Here is an 18,228-nt window from a genome sequence, read left to right as displayed (position 1 = left end):
GAAACTGTGATACATATATGTATTTTTAAAAATTAAGAAGCTCAAAAGGATATCCCTGCTCATATAATTTCACCTTGATTTATCTAACTCCAAGCCAGATAGAGAAACAGGAAGAAACAAACATATATATGCATATTAGACAGAAATTTTACTTGAGTTAATACATGTAGCATTATTAAGTATTCTATTTAATGTTATAATATTAGGTATTAATACAGCATATAAAATAAGAAGTAAAATAAATAAGGTAAAATTTATTGCAATTATGTAACCTTGACTGACTTGGAACTCACTGTGTTGACTAGGCTGGCCTCAAACTCAAAAAACTTTGCCTGTCTCTGCCTCCATAGTACTGGGTTAAAGATGTGCACCACCATACCCAGATAATAAAATCTTTTATTTGCACTTTTTTTGTTGAAAACTAGCTAGTGAAAAAGTGGTCAAGCCAGACCACTAAGAGACCCGAGGCTCTCTTCAGTAGCACACATACTTAAACTGGAATGATACAGAGAAGATTAACGTGGCCTCTGCTCAAAGGTGACATGCAAGTTTGTGAATCGTTTCATACTTAAAAAAATAAAAAGTCAGATCTGAATAATTTCACTGGAGTTACTGTAAATATATGAAATCCAAAGCAGAACTGAGGCAAACACTATAAGCATCTATCTAATGAGAACCAAATAACCAGAATTCTTTTTGTTTTTGAGATTCTATTAGAATTACATCATTCTCCCTTCCCTTTCCTCCCTTCTGTCCTCCCATAGACCCCTCCCTGATCTCCTCCAAATTCACTGCATCGTTTTTGATTAATTACTAACTTCATTGATATATGTATATACATATATATTCCTAAATATAGCCTCCTCGGTTTGTATAATGTTTCTTGCAGGTGTGTTTTCAGGGCTGGGCATTGGCACTACACAGCCAGCTGGCGTGCTCTTCCTGGGGGGAGGAGCCACCTCCCCTGCTCCCGGCTCCTCAGTTACCTACAGGGTTGAGACTTCATGGGGTTTTCCCCCAATGCAGTGTGACAATAACCAGAATTCTTTATGCTCACAAACAATGATAATTTATGTTCCTAGAGAGGGCCCCTCAGATTATAGGCCTCTGGAGACTCAGGCCTATAATCCCAGGACTTGAGAGGCTGAAGTAAGAGGAGGGTTGCAGAGAATTAGAAGTCAGCCTTGGGTGACAGAGGAGAGTGAGAACCTGTCTCCAAAGGAAGGAAGGGAGTGAGCGAGGGAGGGAAAAAGGAAGTAGGGAGGGAGGGAATAATAACAGATATTGTTATTCTTTAGCAAAAGGGAAGAGCAGAGGGAGAGAGAGAACTTCTGAATCATAGAGGACAGTTATGTTTGATTCATTCTTAATATTAAAGTCATCTTGTTATATTCTATTATCTTGATGTGTATGACCCAAAACTGAAAGTTCCATATGTGTGGGCATTTTTTGCCACTCCAAATGTTAAACTAATAATACCATTGTTTAATGTTCTCGTTTCTTCAATGCTTGCTCGTTCCCTCTGTTTTTACAACCACTTCAGCAAAGGACAGACACATTGTACATGGCTTGAATGCCCACATTAAAGCCTTTTTTCCTATGAATCTAACTTGAAAAACAAATTATTATCCAGAATAATGGAAGATCCCACTGATAATTTTAAGAGCACATGTGTATGCTTTGTTTGGATTTTTAAAAAGTATTTCAAATCTATTGGTGTAGGTCAACGGTAGAGAATTTGCCTAGTGTGTGCAAGGTCCTGGCGCGGTTCCTAGAACTGCAAAACTTAGAGTAGAAACAAAAATATTTCCAGCATATGAAATTGTTCCATTGTTAACTATTTTTATATTCATATGCACCAGCATAAAAATGTTTTTGTTTTGACAGACAGAAACCAAAGGAAGCAAGGAAATGCACAATTAAGCCAGAAGGTACCATGACATCCAGTGCTCAGCCAACACAGGCCGTGACGAGAGAGCCATTAGCACACATTCTTTAGTGTTATGATGACATATGGAAGGCTTCCAAAATTAACACAGTATTTTGCTGCCTACTGGCTTGTATCACAGGCTTCATACATTTTGGTAGGTTTTTTGTTTGTTTTGTTCTTTGAAAGACAGGGAGAGAGGGTGTTTCATGTATTAAGTAGATAGTTCTGGATAAGAAAGCCATGAGAAAACGCCACCACCACCACCCACCCCCCTTGTTATCTACTCAGTAGTTACCCCTTATTCACTGACATAAGCTTCTCTTTGCTCGTTCTCTCAAGCAATCTGAACTTTTTAAGAAGATACTTAAGACCTAGTCTGGGGAGATGGAGAGCTGGCTCAGTAGTTAAGAGCACTTGCTGCTCTCACAGAGGACCCAATTCCCAGCACCCACATGTCAGCCCACAACCATCTACAACTCCAGCCTCTGCTATCTTCTGACCTCTATGTGCTCCTGCATGCATGTGGTGCACATCTGTGCTCAGAGGGCCATGGTCTCACCTTCTGAAATGCTAAATAATTCTTGTAAAGACTAAAATAATTTTTCTAAAAACTTCTAAATAATTTCTTCTATAAACTGTTTTGATCATGGTGTCTCTTTACAGCAATAAATAGAAAAATCACTAAGATAGGTTGCAGAATTTCTGTATGGAAAATGAACAAGTTTTGAAGTAGATGTATGAGTAGCTGTCAGTGTAAGTAATGCCACCAAACTGAGCCCTAAAGGTGGCTACAACAGCAAATTTTATGTAAAGCATGTTTTGTCACTCAAATAAAAGAAATACAAGAAGAAAGAAAAGGAAATCTTAATACCCTGAGACCAGCATGCTGGAGAGGCCACATGCCAGTGCCGTGTCTGGTGGACAGTCTTAACAGGGTCTTACCTTCCATCTCTCCCTGACACTATCCAGACATGGGAACCTGTATTCAATTCTCCAGAGCAGCCTGAACTCTGTCTGAAGGTCCTAAGAAGTCTCACATGATGTCATTTAAACTGTGGATTCACCAAACTAAGCTCCAAATCATAAGATGTCGTAAAGTATGTTTTGGTTTGGGGATAATAGTTTGAAAATGGAATGATTAAATGAGAGGGTATCTAATTTAGATCAAATTTATATAATGTCAATTGTAAACATCAACATCATTTTTGTCTTATCACTAAAAAAGTTGGTTAATCTGAGTGCTAAGATACAGGCCTTAGAAAAACCTAATAAACGCCTTTAATCCCAGCACTCGGGAGGCAGAGACAGGTGGATCTCTGTGAGTTCGAGACCAGCCTGGTCTACAAGAGCTAGTTCCAGGACAGACTCCAAAACCACAGAGAAACCCTGTCTCAAAAGAACCAAAAAAAAAAAAAAAAAAAAAAAAAACCTAATAAAACAGATCACAGAGATAATTCAATTCCGGACAGAGGAATTCAATGGAGAACCAATTTCAGTGTCACATTTTAAGGTTAGAGAGGAACAGCCTAAGGTTGTCAAACAACCAACTTAATATATCCAGTACCCTTACAGGAATTGCCAAATGGCAGAGGCACTGTTACAGCTAACTGGACTCCTGTGCCAATGTTAGATTTAAGGAGATTCAAAAAAGCAATGGTCTCATATGACATGCACTCACCTTTTGTGAAGCAAATATTAACCTCATGGTTTGTTTGTAATAGAATTATCCCTAAAGACTGAGTAGAATTGGTTAAAGGTGTTTTAGAGCCTTGACCACAATACAATGGAGTACCTGGTTGAGAGACGAGGCTAAGATTGTTGAGTAAAAGAGATAGGGAAATCTCCCAAGATCAAATTCTTGAAGAAGGAGATTATGCTACTATAAAAAGGCAAGCTATATATGATGACCCTACCATGGATTTATGTCATGCAGCAATTTTGAATTCTTGGAACAGAATTGGAGAAATAGGAAAGAAAACTGAGTCAATTACTAAAGTTATTCAGGGCTCAAGGAAGCCTTTATGGATTTCTTACAAAGACTGACTTCAGCAGTAAATAGAATGATACCAAATTCAGAAGTTAGACAAATAATAATTGAATCTCTGGCTTGTGAAAATACCAATTCTCTATATATAAAAGGATAATTAAAGGCAAGGTCAGCACCTTAGGAAGAATGGATCCGAGATACAATTAATCTTGAATCTCATGACCATGATGATACATAGATAGGAGAGGTGATTTCCAGAGGTTTGAGGAAAAATTGAAATGTCAAATGTTAAAATTGTGGCAAACAAGGTCACCTTAAAGGGGACCGTAGATAGGGCATTCCTAGGAACAATGGTCTTTCTAAGAATAATCCATCCAGAACATTCCTCCCTTCTAGATTATGCAAAAGGTGTGGCAAAGGCAGGCATTGGATGAATGAGGAGGCCAGTGAGGAATATTCAAGGTAATTCTTTGCCAACAGAAAACTCCATGAGGGGCCTCTCACAGGCCCCTGTGCCAAATCCGGTTCAGTTATTTCCTGCCATCATAGAGGAAACTCCTTCCCAGAGCAATTAAAGAACCTAATGACCATAACAACTCTTAGAAAAGAAAACATTTAATTGAGGTAGCAGCTTACAGTTTCAGAGGCTTAGTCCTTTATCCTAGCAGGGAGCATGGTGGTGTGCAGGCAGACATGGTGCTGGAGAAGGAGCTGCTACATGTGGATATGCCTGCAACAGGAAGTTGTCTGTGATACTACAAGTAGCTTGAGCATAAAAGACCTTAAAGCCCGCCTCCACAGCTACACACTTCCTCCAAAGAGTCATGGCTCCTAATAGCGCCACTCCTTATGAGCTTATGAGAGCCAATTGCATTTAAACTGCCACAAACAATGTTCCTGTTTCATTTGAACCAACTTTCTCTATTATTAGTTCATTAAGTATACTGTAACATGAATTCTTATTCTATTTGCCCAGTTGTTGCATTGTGAACCAAGCACAATTAAATATCCACACTTTTTTATACTCCTTTGAAAGTGATGTTTGTGTCTTGGCAAGAATTTGTTACAGAGCTACACCTGGCAGCACATGCCTGTAGAGCCAGCACTCCAGAGGCTTCCACTTGTGAAGCAGTTCTGTGGACCAGTGTTGTATGAAACATACAGTATTTATGAGTTCTGTGATTTCTGTTCACACAACCAGACTACCTTGGAAAGTCAAAGGATGCTAATGGACAGGTAATCAATACTTGTTCTGTATGACCCAAGGCTAAAGTTAGAATCCACAACCCCAAGAATGGCTAGTTTTAACTCAACTTGGGAGAAAGCAACCATAATGGCTTCACAATGATGCATCAAATGCCTCTGGACAAAATAAGTTTTCCACTTTTAACACAGCAACCCTTTACTTTGTAACAGACAGATTTGATCCCAGGAGCTTCCAGAACTCTGAGTCCAGTATGGTACTTGAAGCCACTGCAGTGGAGTAAAATTGACCCAAGGTTCACAGTCTGTTTTATCTGCTCATCAGCAAGATGGTGACCAGACTGCTGGTTATAGCTGGGAGCCACTTGTAGGGTGGGTTCTTGGCCCCTGGCTTCATCTACGGAGTCTACCAATGTCTTTCTTTTTGCTTTGAGCCCCTTCTTTGACAGATGGTTTTGACTTCAAATTACAAATAATTTTCTCTCCAGGTACTGTCTCAGTCCCCAACTTACGCTTAACATTTTAGGTAATTGCTTGCCGTTCATCATCTTAAGTAACTTGCAAATTTAAACTTACAGCATGTGGTTGGTTGTATGTATATCTGTATGTAAACATGCGTGTTCTGATTCAAATAATTCTGCTGCATTATTTTTACACACAGCATCCTGAGTCAGAAGAAAGTAGAAATGACATTCTCTAGACAGCTAAGGAGTACCCCTTTCCTATCACCGTTACTATATACTGTTCTGAACTTCTCAATTCAGACAGACACTGAAAGGTCTCCAGCTGTCATGTGGGTAGGTAAAGTAGATTACCTGTAATTCTTTTCCCAAGTCTGAGAATCTTAGACTCTGATAATTAACTTGAATGGAAATCAGCCTTCAAATGGAACTATTTCCCATATTTATCTTTCAACCACAGATTATAAATCTTCCTGCCTAGTCCTCTGAGCTCATTGATGAGGAAAAGAACAGAAAAATCAGAACTTGAAATCCTCCGTCTTCATTCTCCCTCACTGGGATCACAGGCTCGAACCATGAAGCTGGACTCATCTTTTTTCATCTTTTCTCTTTTGTAATGTGCATGGATGTTTTGCCTGCCTGTAGGTTTGTGCACCATGTGTATGTCATGCTGAAAGAGACCAGAAGAGGTGGCATACCTCTGGGATTGGAGTCACAGACAGGTCTGAGTCTTCATGTGGGTGCTGGGGATCAAACCCAGGACCTCTGGAAGAACAACCAGTGCTCTTAACCACTGAGCCAGCTCTCCAGCCCCAGTATTTTATCTTTTTGTTCAGAGAGCCGCCCTTTTCTTTTATTCTTTGCAATATTGTTGAAAAAGCAACTGGATTGTAGTGAGATGGCTCAGTTGGCAAAGGCGCCTTCTGCCGAGCTTGACCACCTAAATTCAATCCCCAGGGCCCACAGCCTGGAAGGAGAGAACGGATTCCTGCAATTGTCCTCAGACCTTGACACACATGCTGAGGTGTGTGCACAGCCAGATGTACATACTCACATACATATACCCACAAATAAAATTAACTTTTAAGAAAAAAATTTAATTAGGTTGTCTCTAAAGTTTTCTGTTGACTAGATTTTGCTGATAAATTTCTTTAAATAAATAGCCCTCTGCATTTTCTGTAAATTATAGTACTTTGAATTTTTTTTAGCTTAACTGTACTCAGGTTCAGGTTTTTTTGTCGACACAGCTGGACACTCTGCTGTGTTCTTCACCAGGAAGCGTCCTGACTGTTGAGACTGCTGTCTTTCCTATGTCAGCATTGTTGATTCCCAATCATCCTGGGTTGCAAAACAACATCACTGTTCATTCATCTCTATGTTGAGATATGTTAATAAGGAGACATTATCAGTTTCTTTATGTTCATGATACCACTTTCATAAAGAACAGAGAAAGACATAGTGAACAGAAAGAAAGATAACCTACACACACACACACACACACACACAAACAGCAACAATAAAAATAAATAACTTAAATTTTTCAGAAGGTTTTGTATGTGTGCGTGCCTGACTGTACGTGTGTACCTACAGAGGTCAGAAGAGACATCCAATCCCCTGGAACTGCAGTTACATATGGTCATGAGCTATGATATAGGGACTGGGGACCAAAGCAAAGTCCTCTGCAAGAGCAGTTGGTGCTCCTAGCTGCTGAGCCTTCTCTCCAGCCCTAACTCTTAACTTTCTCCTTTCATTCACAGATCTTTTTTAATATTTTATTTTATTTTTTTACATGCTAATCCCAGTTTCCCCTTCCCCGTTCTTGCTCTCCTCTACCCCTCACTCCACACCCCATCTGTACCTCAGAGAGGCTGAGGCCTCCCATGTGGAGTCAATTCTGTCACCTCACCACATTGAGGCAGGGCCAAGGCCCTTCTTCTCCTGTCTAGGCTGAGCAAGGTTTCTCTCCATAGAAAATGGGCTCCAAAAAGCCATATCATTCATTAGGGGTAGCTCCTGGTCCCGCTGCCAGTGGCCCCACAAACTGCCTAAGCCACCCACTGTCCCCCGCTATCATATTTACTGATTTGTTTTAATTTGAGTTTGCTAACATTTTTCAATGGTGATCAGCGTGGGACCTTGATACTATTAGGAAAAACCCATGTGTTTAACATATTTGATGTGTTTCAATCCAGTGTAATTATTATTTTCATTACATTTGTCTTTTTCTGGGGTGCGGGTACTCAGGTGCACAGAGTGCAGGTAGGTGTCAGAGGACAGTTCATGGGAGTCAGTTTTCTCCTTCCGCCACGGAGGTCCCAGGATTCAAACTTACATCTTCAGGTCTGATGGCAGGTGCCTCTGGACATTGAACCGTCCCCCTGGTCCCTTTATCATTCATTTGTTTGGTAGGTTTGGTTTGATTTTTCAAGACAGGGTTTTTCTGTGTAGCCCTGGCTATCTGGGAATTTGCTCTGTAAATCAGACTGGTCTCAAACTCACAGAGATCAGCCTGCCTCTGCCTCCCAAAGTGCTGGGATTAAAGGTGTGAGCCGCCATCACCCAGCCCCTTTATCATCTTTAGGGATACTTTTCTTATACTGATCATATAACTCCATTGACAAACAGGTTCGAAGTATCAGTATGCTTTGAAATTTTATAAATTTTCAATATCATATGTAATTCACATGACTGTAATATAAAGCAATGCTGGGAAGGGTCATAATCTTTACAAGAGTATAACAACGCCAAACAGTGCCCAGAAGCACCACGGTACCCATGCTGGCCCAGCCTCTTGTGTCTGTTTGCCAGCAAGACCCATCAGGCTATGGATTTCGCTTGTAGTATTCTGTAGTATAGCAAGGATTCATTGAAAGCTACTTACTATACCTTGGGTAGCAGAGCAGAGCAGTTAATTTATCAGATTCCTAAAATGATAGCTTGAGTTCAAATCCTGGCCCTACGGCTCAAACTAGGTAAAGGTTCCTACTTTCTGCCTCATTTTCCCCACCAGTAAAATACACTCAAAGATGTTCCGGCATTATGATGATAAATGATCCACTCCATTGCCTGGCATATGGTGAGCCCTCGATAAGTGTAAGCAGTTATTGCTGCTCTCATCATTCAAGCCGATCCTCTGTTTCCTTTATGGCTCCCAGCCCTACCAATGAGTGAAGGTATGAGACCTCAGACGCGTGGAGGAGGCCCTGACCTCTAGTCTCAGCTGAGAAGGAAAATGCGTCCATTAGGTGCACGAGCCAGAGGCAGTTGAACCACGACAGGCACTTGCTTTCGTGATTCACGGGAGGTGAAAAAAAGAGCTCCGGCCCCGTAGCTTACACCTGATTGCTTTTAATCACCTTGGCTCCTTTTCTCTTAAGGGTTTCTTTGGTGCCGCGGAAAAGGTGCTTTAACTCTGGAGAGCATCTCGCCAGTGTTACCTTCGTTGATCCCTGTCTGGTCCCGGATGGAAGCATATTCTATTACCCTCATTTGACAAAAGGTGGAGTTGGTGGCAACCTGCCCAAGGTCATGGGGCCTTCTGACTTCAATGACAATTTTATCCTATCAGAGTATGGTCTCCTTTCCTAGTCCATTAATGCACTCATCGATAACTGTTGACTGAGCCTGTGTTCATTTGTTAGCCCTGTTCTGTGACTAGCCAATGGTTGCTACAGCAGTGGAGTTAGTCGGGAGACAGGGAAATTGACAATGACAAAAATTCCTGCTTCGCAGGGTTTACCGTCTAGTGAGAGGAGACCTCAACCCAGCAAACGATAGAAAATAGCATGTCAGATACCCAACAGCACTCTAGAAAAACAAGGAAGAACGTAGGTTGTACAAATTAGTAAAAATGGGGAGCAGTGGCTTTTGACTAGTCAGTGAAAGACTTACTGAGAAAGTGACATTCGGGTGCAGTAAAGAAGTGGGGGGGGGGCTGGAGAATTGACTCGCGGTTAAGAGCATTGCCTGCTCTTCCAAAGGTCCTGAGTTAAATTCCCAGCAACCACATGGTGGCTCACAACCATCTGTAATGAGGTCTGGTGTTCTCTTCTGGACTTCAGGCATACACGCAGAAAGAATATTGTATACATAATAAATAAATAAATAAATAAATAAATAAATAAATAAATAAATATTTAAGAAAAAAAGAAGTGGAGGGGGACTTCACACATTCATCTGAGGAGCTACCAGCCAGGAGGAGAGATGACAGGGACAATGGGCTCGGGGAGAGGCAGTTCTGGTACTATCAAGGAACAGTAATAGGGGGAACTTATAGCTGGAGAAGAGACAGCCAAAAAGAATTTCACCAGGATCAAACTGTGTAAGTCTTTAGCAATTGGAGGGCCACGAGTTTTTATTCTGAGTTAGATGGGATGCCATCTGAGGATGTACAAGAACTAAAATAAGCAACAACATAATAATGATAACTCTAGGATAACACAGCAATTTTGTTTTATAGGCGGGTTCTCACTATGTATCACTGGCTGTCCTGGAACTCACTCTGTAGCTCAGGCTGGCCTCAGATTCACAGAGATCCGCCTGCCTCTGTCTCCTGAGTGCTGGGACTAAAGGTGTACACCACCACATCCAACTAACCTAGCAATGAGCATGAAAAAGTCTCAAAATAAACATCCCTTCTTAAGTGCTATTATGTGTCAAACTTAGCCAAGCTCTTCGTAAATAGACTCAATGGGTGTACCTGCAGAGTACATCATTTCCAGAAAATATGATCAGCAAAAGGAAAGGAGGTATTAACACACACAAAAAAATATGTTCTCCATGTCAAGAGTTTTCAGTTCTGCTGTGCCGTGGTGGCTCGTGTCTTTAATTCCAGCACTCAGGAGGCAGAAGCAGATGGATCTCTAAATTCAAAGTCAGCTTGGTCTACCGAGTGAGTTCCAGGACAGCCAGAGCTGTTATACAGATAAAACAAAGCAAAAACCAACAACAATCAACATATTTTTCAGTTCTACTTAATTGAGAATGGGTTAGCTTACCAAAAAGCTTCACACCACCTCAATTGTCTAATCTAAAGTCAAATAGTTGTGCCCTTTAAAAAAAAAAGTTATTGCTGGGTGGCTGTTGCACATGCCTTTATTCACAGTACTTGGGAGGCAGAGACAAGAGGACATCTGTGAGTTCGAGGCCAGCCTGATCTTCAAAGCAAATTCCAAGACAGCCAGGGCTACACAGACAAATCTTGTCTCAAAAAACGAACAGACAAAAAAAAAAAAAAAAAAAAAAAAAACCACCTAGCTATTCCATCTGACAGTTAAACCCATGTTCTGAAAAAGGCAGACTGACAAGGTGGGTCTCTTGTATTCTAAACCAAGGCACTGCAGAGCATTTCACTACAGCATACCCATTAAAGGCAGAGTGCATTAAAGCCACCTTACCTGAGATGCTGTGCTTGACTGTTGCACCCAGCATCTCTTGTATGTGCCTATTTGCACACACCAAAAGGTATGTGTTGTAGGATCCAGAACATTTGCTCCTAAATTGGAGGAGATTCCCAAGGCCAAATTGAGACCAACACTCAACTGAGTAAAAGAGAAAACCATAAATTATTCTTCAAAATACTTGGGGAAATAAGGCACCCAGAGCTGGAAGCAAACCATAAGCCACAGCTTTCTAATTCTGAGATGATAGTGGAAACATCTGCTTGCCAGTTAAACACATCGCCGTCTACATGAGGGACTACATGTAATGGTCAAAGCATGAAGCTCACTGAAGGGTGACATGTTTTATTTGCACAGCCTTTCCATCCAGCGCTCATGTCCAACATAAGGGAGTAGCCCTGTGAGCCCCTTCTTATTAAATCAAATTCACATTGCTGAAGCCTTTGTCTGGTAAATGAAGCTAAGGTGCTGTGTCCAGAATTCAACAGTGTGAGTTCCGAGAAAACAAGACAAGAAAACTGTGCTTGCAGAACGTCAACGCAGAGGACTGCAGAGTCTATAGCTGCGGAAGCTCATGGTCTAATGGCTTTGGAGTTTTATTGCTATTTCAGCCATTGTGTAAAAGAAACTGAGTTAGAGAGAAGTTTCCTAAACAGCCCACCTAATAAACTTGTCAGTTTTTAAACAATTACGTTATGAAATGGAAATTAGCTGTTTTGATCAAACCATATGGCTAATATAATTGATTGCTTTGTACTTTTGAGAAGATGGTAATTACAATTCAAGGGATATCTGAATAGATTTTTGCAAAATTAGCTGCAGGTGATAAGTTATATTTTGTTAGGCAATTGGGGGGCTTATTTTTAATGTGAAAAAGAAAAACCCTTGTTGTTTCAGATTTGGATGGAAACTGTGAATAAGAAAGGTTTTGATTAACTGTTAAACCCTCTCACACAGAATGGCAAACAGAAAGGGAGCGGACACATGTATATCCGAGTACAGGTGCTTATGTGCCAGTACAGAGACCCTGAAACGAGAGGCTGTGCAAATACCAGTTTCCAGGTAACAGCAGGAAAGGGCATGTGGTTCTAGGTTTCCCTTCCATTTTGGAAGCAACTTCAGCATATTGAAGTAATTTTGCAGTTGGAGGATAGTTTAGCTATATTTTATCTGGAGTTCTCTGGTATCTGATAGACTTATATACTAATACTAGAGATGCTAACCTCCATCCTCCGGAAAACATCCCTGGGCTTGATGGAGACAATACTGAGTTTTGCTTTTGTTTTTGTTTTTCAAGACAGGATCTCTCTGTGTAGTCCTGGCTTTCCTGGAACTCACTTTGTAGACCAGGCTAGCCTCAAACTCACAGAAATCCACCTGCCTCTGCCTCCCAAGCACTGGGATTAAAGGTATGTGCCACCATGCCCTGTCATGACTGAGTCTTAAAGAAACAAGATGTTAGCCGGGCGGTGGTGGCGCACGCCTTTAATCCCAGCACTCGGGAGGCAGAGGCAGGCGGATCTCTGTGAGTTCGAGACCAGCCTGGTCTACAGAGCTAGTTCCAGGACAGGCTCCAAAGCCACAGAGAAACCCTGTCTCGAAAAAAACAAAAAAAAAACAAAAAAAAAAAAAAACAAAAAAAAAAAAAAAAAAAAAAAGAAACAAGATGTTGTCTCTTAGCTGACATCCTGAACCTTCCTTGAAGCTCACTTTAAACTCTGTGCCTGTGAAATGAGACATCCTTCTGTATATGTATTGCTTTTATTGGTTAATAAATAAAGCTGTTTCAACCAATAGCTTAGCAGAGTAAAGCCAGGTGGGAAATCTGAACAGAGATATAGAGACAAAGTAGGCGGAGTCAAGGAGACACCATGTAGCTGCCAAAGGAGACTGACACCCAGAACCTTATCCAGTAAGCCACAACCTCGTGACGATACACAGATTAACACAAATGGGTTAATTTAAAAGATAAGAGTTAACCAGTGTTTGAGCTATTGACCAAACAGTGTTGTAATTAATATAGTTTCTGTGTCTATTCGGGTCTGGGCAGCCAGGAAAAGTAGGAGCAGCCTCTGTCTACATACCTGAGCTGAGTCTTTCCCTCAGACAGTCTCAAAGGGTCCTCAAGGAATCGCATGGGAAATGTCTGTTGTTGGGATCCCTCCTTTCCCTTAGGTTTGTGGGGAGTTGTTTTGTTTTGTGTCTCCCCGCCTCACCCCACACCCACACCCAGCATGTTGTTAGGTCCTCCTCTCCTCTGTTGCCCGCTGCCTGTTCCCCAACACAGACATCCTCCCACGGATCATTATCCTCATCACCCCACTGTATAGATGAGACCCTTGGGAATCACACAGGTTGCTAGACTTCTCATCACCCCCTCTGTATAGATGAGACCCTTGGGAATCACACAGGTTGCTAGACTTCTCATCACCCCACTGTATAGATGAGACCCTTGGGAATCACACAGGTTGCTAGACTTCTCACCACCCCCTCTGTATAGATGAGACCCTTGGGAATCACACAGGTTGCTAGACTTACCTTCAAATGCTTCAGAGATCCGAGAGTACATCAGATGCCTTCCACTATGATGCAGGAATTATTTTTACTGGGCCATGTACAAAGAGGCCTATGTTTTCACTGCATTTACTGTCCTTGAAATACATTTCTGAAAGGAGAAAGTAGCTATGGCTGCCTTGACTTTTTCCTTTTTAAAAGCAATGGTGCTTTTCTAGGATGTATGTCTGTGTGAGGATGCCAGATCCCCTGGAACTGGAGTTGCAGACAGTTGTGAGGTGCCATGTGGATGCTGGGAAATGAATCTGGGTCCTCTATAAGAGCAGCCAGTGTTCTTAACTACTGAACCATCTCTCCAGCCCCTCCATTATTTTAAGTTTTTTCATACCAGACAAGGGTCAGCATTATAGAAGCAGAATTTCCCATTATTACCAATTTCCTAATATTTTTTATTATTTATCTAATTGTACAAGTTACAGAACAGAGTGTGGTAATACATGTATACACTGCATAATATGCCAATCAAGACAGTTTAAATGTCTTTATCAGCACACAAAATTGTAAATATTTAGGAGGCACCATTGGATATTTTCATATGTATATAAGGAATGTACTTAATAACTCAAAGCAATTCATTTTTCCATACTCTTACTATTACTTTGTATTTGAAGCCTTTGAGCTCCTCTCACCTTAATACTCAGGAAATATTAAGGTTATTGTAAACTATAGCCACCCCACTCTTGGCATCTTTAACTGTGGTCACCTGTTCTATAGAGCTGACACCTGTGTGAATGAGCAGGGCGTTTGGGTGTGCCTCAACGTGTGCACACAGAGCGAGCACATTTGTGAAGTTCTTCCTGCAAGGAAGGCACTGCTTCTGTGACAGAACTCACAAAATTCCTACAGCCCGTCTTTGAGGCGGGACTATGGTTCGTCTTCATTATTCAGAGAAGCATGGTGGGGTACAGAGGATTAATTATGTATCTTCCCAGAATTCTCATAGTAAGTAGATAACACAGACATGGGTAGAGGCTGCCCACTTGGTTAGGAGCAATCCTCCCCCCAGGCTCTCCTCACCAGGCTCCACCACCACGCCCAGGCCTGTGCTGATTCACTGGAGCAGGGAAGTCTTGGCATGGACTTGGCACCAGGATCCCATGGTAGCCTCTAAGGATGAGGCAAAATCTGGGAAAGGAAGATGGGGGCTTTTCGAGAGTGTGTACCTGGAATGGGCTCTTAGGAACTCGAGCTCCATCGCCCAAGTCCTGGTTTACTCATGAGTTTCAAAGAAAAGGCAGATAGACAAAATAGCCAACGTCTCTGAACTCTTCACTGCGAGATTCACCCGCTTCCCAGGAGAGTCCAAAGGCACAAATGCTTCTCTAAAAACTCAGGGTGCTTGCTTCCCTGAGGCTGTCCCAGGAAAACTTTCCTAGCCATGGGCCCCTGCTCCTGGAGAACATCCATGAATCCCTTGACTTTTAAAGGGCTCCAACAGGTAATAGACTTAAGAGGCCCACACACGTGATCTTACTCAGACCCACCTCCTGCCTAGTAGAGTTTCTCTTGCATATGGTGAGACTGGGAAGGACAGACTCCAATCAAACTTTAAAAGTTTTCTTTTTCTCCAATAAGCATGATAACAACATATTAAAACCAATTCTTATTTTTATACCCACTTTACAGATGAGAAAGCAGAAATGTAAAAAGGCCAGAGCCAGAGCCAGAACAGAAAGAACCCAACATCCCTCTGCTTTAACTCTGAAGGGCAGCAAGTGGGGACTTTGATACAGGAGGCAGAACAGAGTCTCAGCTGGATTCCTCATCCTTCCCACCCCAAATTCACTCATCAACCCGACTGGGCAGGGAAGAGAAGACAGGATCGGGCTATGGATCTTGAGCCTGGTGTTAGAGTCGGTAGGTCTGGATTATAACCTTGGTTCTGGATACGGCAGCTGTGGACTTCAGGCAACTTGCTTAACAACTCTTAGGTTCTTTGTCTTAGGAAAAAAACAGCAACAGAAACAAGCAAGCAAACCTAGAATAATAATGTGTAAGTAGGGATCTTCAGGCCGCTGTAAGGATTAACTGAAAAGAATTTATCTTTTTCCTCCTGTCTTCCCCTTCTCGGTTTCCTCTGCCTAGCACAATGCGAGGAACATAATAAATGCTCACAATAAGGTCGCTTCTTTCTTGCACGGGAGACCTCCAGCTTGCCCTACCCACAGCCCAACTCTGAACAGACATCCGAGCATGTAGGATCTCTTTCTTTTGACCTCAGGCCTGGACCAAGCACACTCTAGCGCACTGGCCGCAGCCTCTGAAGACACTCAGGGCAGCACAGGGAGGATGAAGAGCAGGGCCAATACTGTAAACTTGCCCCTCCTCCCTGTTGATAGGAAGAATCCCCTAGCCGGCCGCTTAATCCCAGCACTGGGCGGGCAGAGGCAGGTGAATCTTTTAAATTCAAGGCCGGCCTGGTCTACACAACACAGCAAGCTCCAGGACAGGCAGAGCTACACAGAGAAACTCAAAAAAAAAGACAAAAACAAAAAAAAGGAGGAGGAGGAAGGGAGGCAGAGGGGTAGGAGGAAGGGGGGAGAAGGAGGAGGAAGGAAGGAAAAGGAAAAGGAGAGAAGGGGGGAGGGAGAAGGAGAAGGAGGGGAGAAAGGAGGAGGGAGAAGGAGGGGAGAAGGAGGGTATGATAGAGCCTGTCACAGCAAGAATCTGCAAGATCTGGCCAGGACTTCCTAAAGCCAGAGGCCTTCAAAGAACTAGGCACTTGGGCAGAAGGTGCAGCTTAGTTGGTTGAGTGTTCATATGTGCTAACATGTGAAGCCCTGGCTCAGTTCCTCGGACTGGCTAAACCGAGTGTGGGGGTCCATACCTGTAATCCAGGAAGTAGAAGTGGGGAGGGGGTCCTAAAGTTCAGGCCCTCTTCAGCTACATGGTAAGTTCAAAGCCAAATTGTGGCTACAGGTGGGCCTGTCTCAAAGAATTAAATTAGCTTTTAGGAAGATTTATATGTAGATGTTTGGGTTTTAAGAGGCTTCATCTATGCACTCACAGCCTTATCCTTTGGTGCGTCCCTCTGAGCCACCTCAGTTATCAGTCTCTCATCCCCACAAGCTCTCAGCATCCGTGGGGGGAGCTCTTTGGGTGCAGGTCTTTCTACTATGCACTTGGAGATCTGGTTAGCTTCCTAGCAAAGCCTCATTTAATGCTCCATTTCTCTCTTCTGGAGACACTGAAAACAGAAGAACCAGGGCCATCCCACGCCATTTCCCCTCTGGTTATTTGGGACTTCGTTTATTGTTGTTTTTGTGTTTTGTTTTGGTTTGGTTTTGGTGGATCTGAAAGTACTGGAGAATTTGAGACTTCTGACCATGTATGTGATCAGAACTTGATCTAAACAAGAATTCAGTAGCCCCTAGCAGTTGCACAACCCCCTTCCAATACCTTTCCTCACAGGAGACCCCAGACAACCAGAACCTGGGCATGGGTTACTCCCTGAGACCCCAGACAACCAGAACCTGGGTGGGCATGGGTTACTCCCTGAGACCCCAGACAACCAGGGATTACTCCCTGAGACTCCAAACAACCAGAACCTGAGCATGGGTTACTCCCTTCGATTGCCATCTCTCCCTTTTAAGGATTTCTAGTTAAGACACATAATTTGAGGTTGGTTTTTGTTTATTTCTTCCCCTGAACGGAACTCCTACTGCCTTCATTGGTTGTGCCTATGCCCACCATTCCTGCATCAGACCTGAGTTTGTCTTCAGTCACTGGTCCTTCAAACCCCATCGTTTCTTCCTTTGTTCAGTCAGCAGCATTGCTGAGCCTCTACTGTGATGGAGACAGGGGATACCTAGCAAGACCCAGGGCTTATCACGCTCACTGCTCACCAGCTCCTGCCACCAATGACCAATCAGGGCGAGGAAGTCTCTGAGGTATGAGAGAAAGTAATCAAGGAAAGATTCCAAAGATGTGGACTCAACTGTCCCCTAGAGGTGGTGCAGACAGAGGGGCTGTTAAGTGTTTCTGACCATCACTCCAGACATGGACTCCACATGGTTCTCAGCACAGTCTGGTAGTCACAGAAGCAGGCTGGGGCTCTACCCAGTCTTTTGACCTGAACCTCTCATTTCACACACCCTTTGGGGACTCCTGAGTCTAAGCAAAGCAAAGTTTTCAGATAGGCTACGCTGGAACCAAACAGTTGTTACCTACGCCTCACCACAACTGACTTCTCGCTCACACCTGAGTGGGGTAATTAGTTTTTATTGCCCCACTTCAGATGGCCTGGGGTAGGCAGAGAGAAGCCCCGGTCCAATATGCAGGAGAACACTCCAACAGTCTCTGCAAAGACCCGCCTAAGTCTTTTCTCTTTTGCATTTCTTGGCTTTGTTCCCCTGTCTGTCCCTTATAGAAACCACAGGGAACCTGCAAGTCCAGCTTGGAGCAAGGACCAAGAGAAGAGAACACTCCGAAGGGGAGGAGCAGGGAACCAGGAAATCTGAGCCTCAGTGGAATCTGCCCCCCCCCCCCCCCCCCCGCGGTTACAGAACCTAGAGGTTTTACTTGTTTCTATTGTGCTGAGCGAGGTTCAGAGCCACAGCACCTGGTGTGGAAAGCGGGAGGGGGAAGGAAGGGGAGGGGAGGAAGGGCGGGAGGGAGGGGGCATCTCCTAGCTGCATAACCAGTAACCGGACCGAAAGAGTAGAAAGAACCGAC

The 18,228-nt window shown here is 43.0% G+C and overlaps 1 non-coding gene across 1 annotated transcript; it reads left to right on the top strand.

The window, feature by feature from the left end:
- The first annotated feature begins 467 nt into the window (after positions 1–467).
- Positions 468–572, top strand: LOC130864984 (U6 spliceosomal RNA). The gene has a single exon (XR_009056028.1). It is a non-coding gene; the product is annotated as a U6 spliceosomal RNA (small nuclear RNA).
- The last annotated feature ends 17,656 nt before the right edge of the window (positions 573–18,228 follow it).

This window comes from Chionomys nivalis, chromosome 22, assembly GCF_950005125.1.
Source record: "Chionomys nivalis chromosome 22, mChiNiv1.1, whole genome shotgun sequence".
In the NCBI taxonomy this organism is placed as follows: domain Eukaryota; kingdom Metazoa; phylum Chordata; class Mammalia; order Rodentia; family Cricetidae; genus Chionomys; species Chionomys nivalis.
This window is presented reverse-complemented; position numbering and strand designations above follow the sequence as displayed.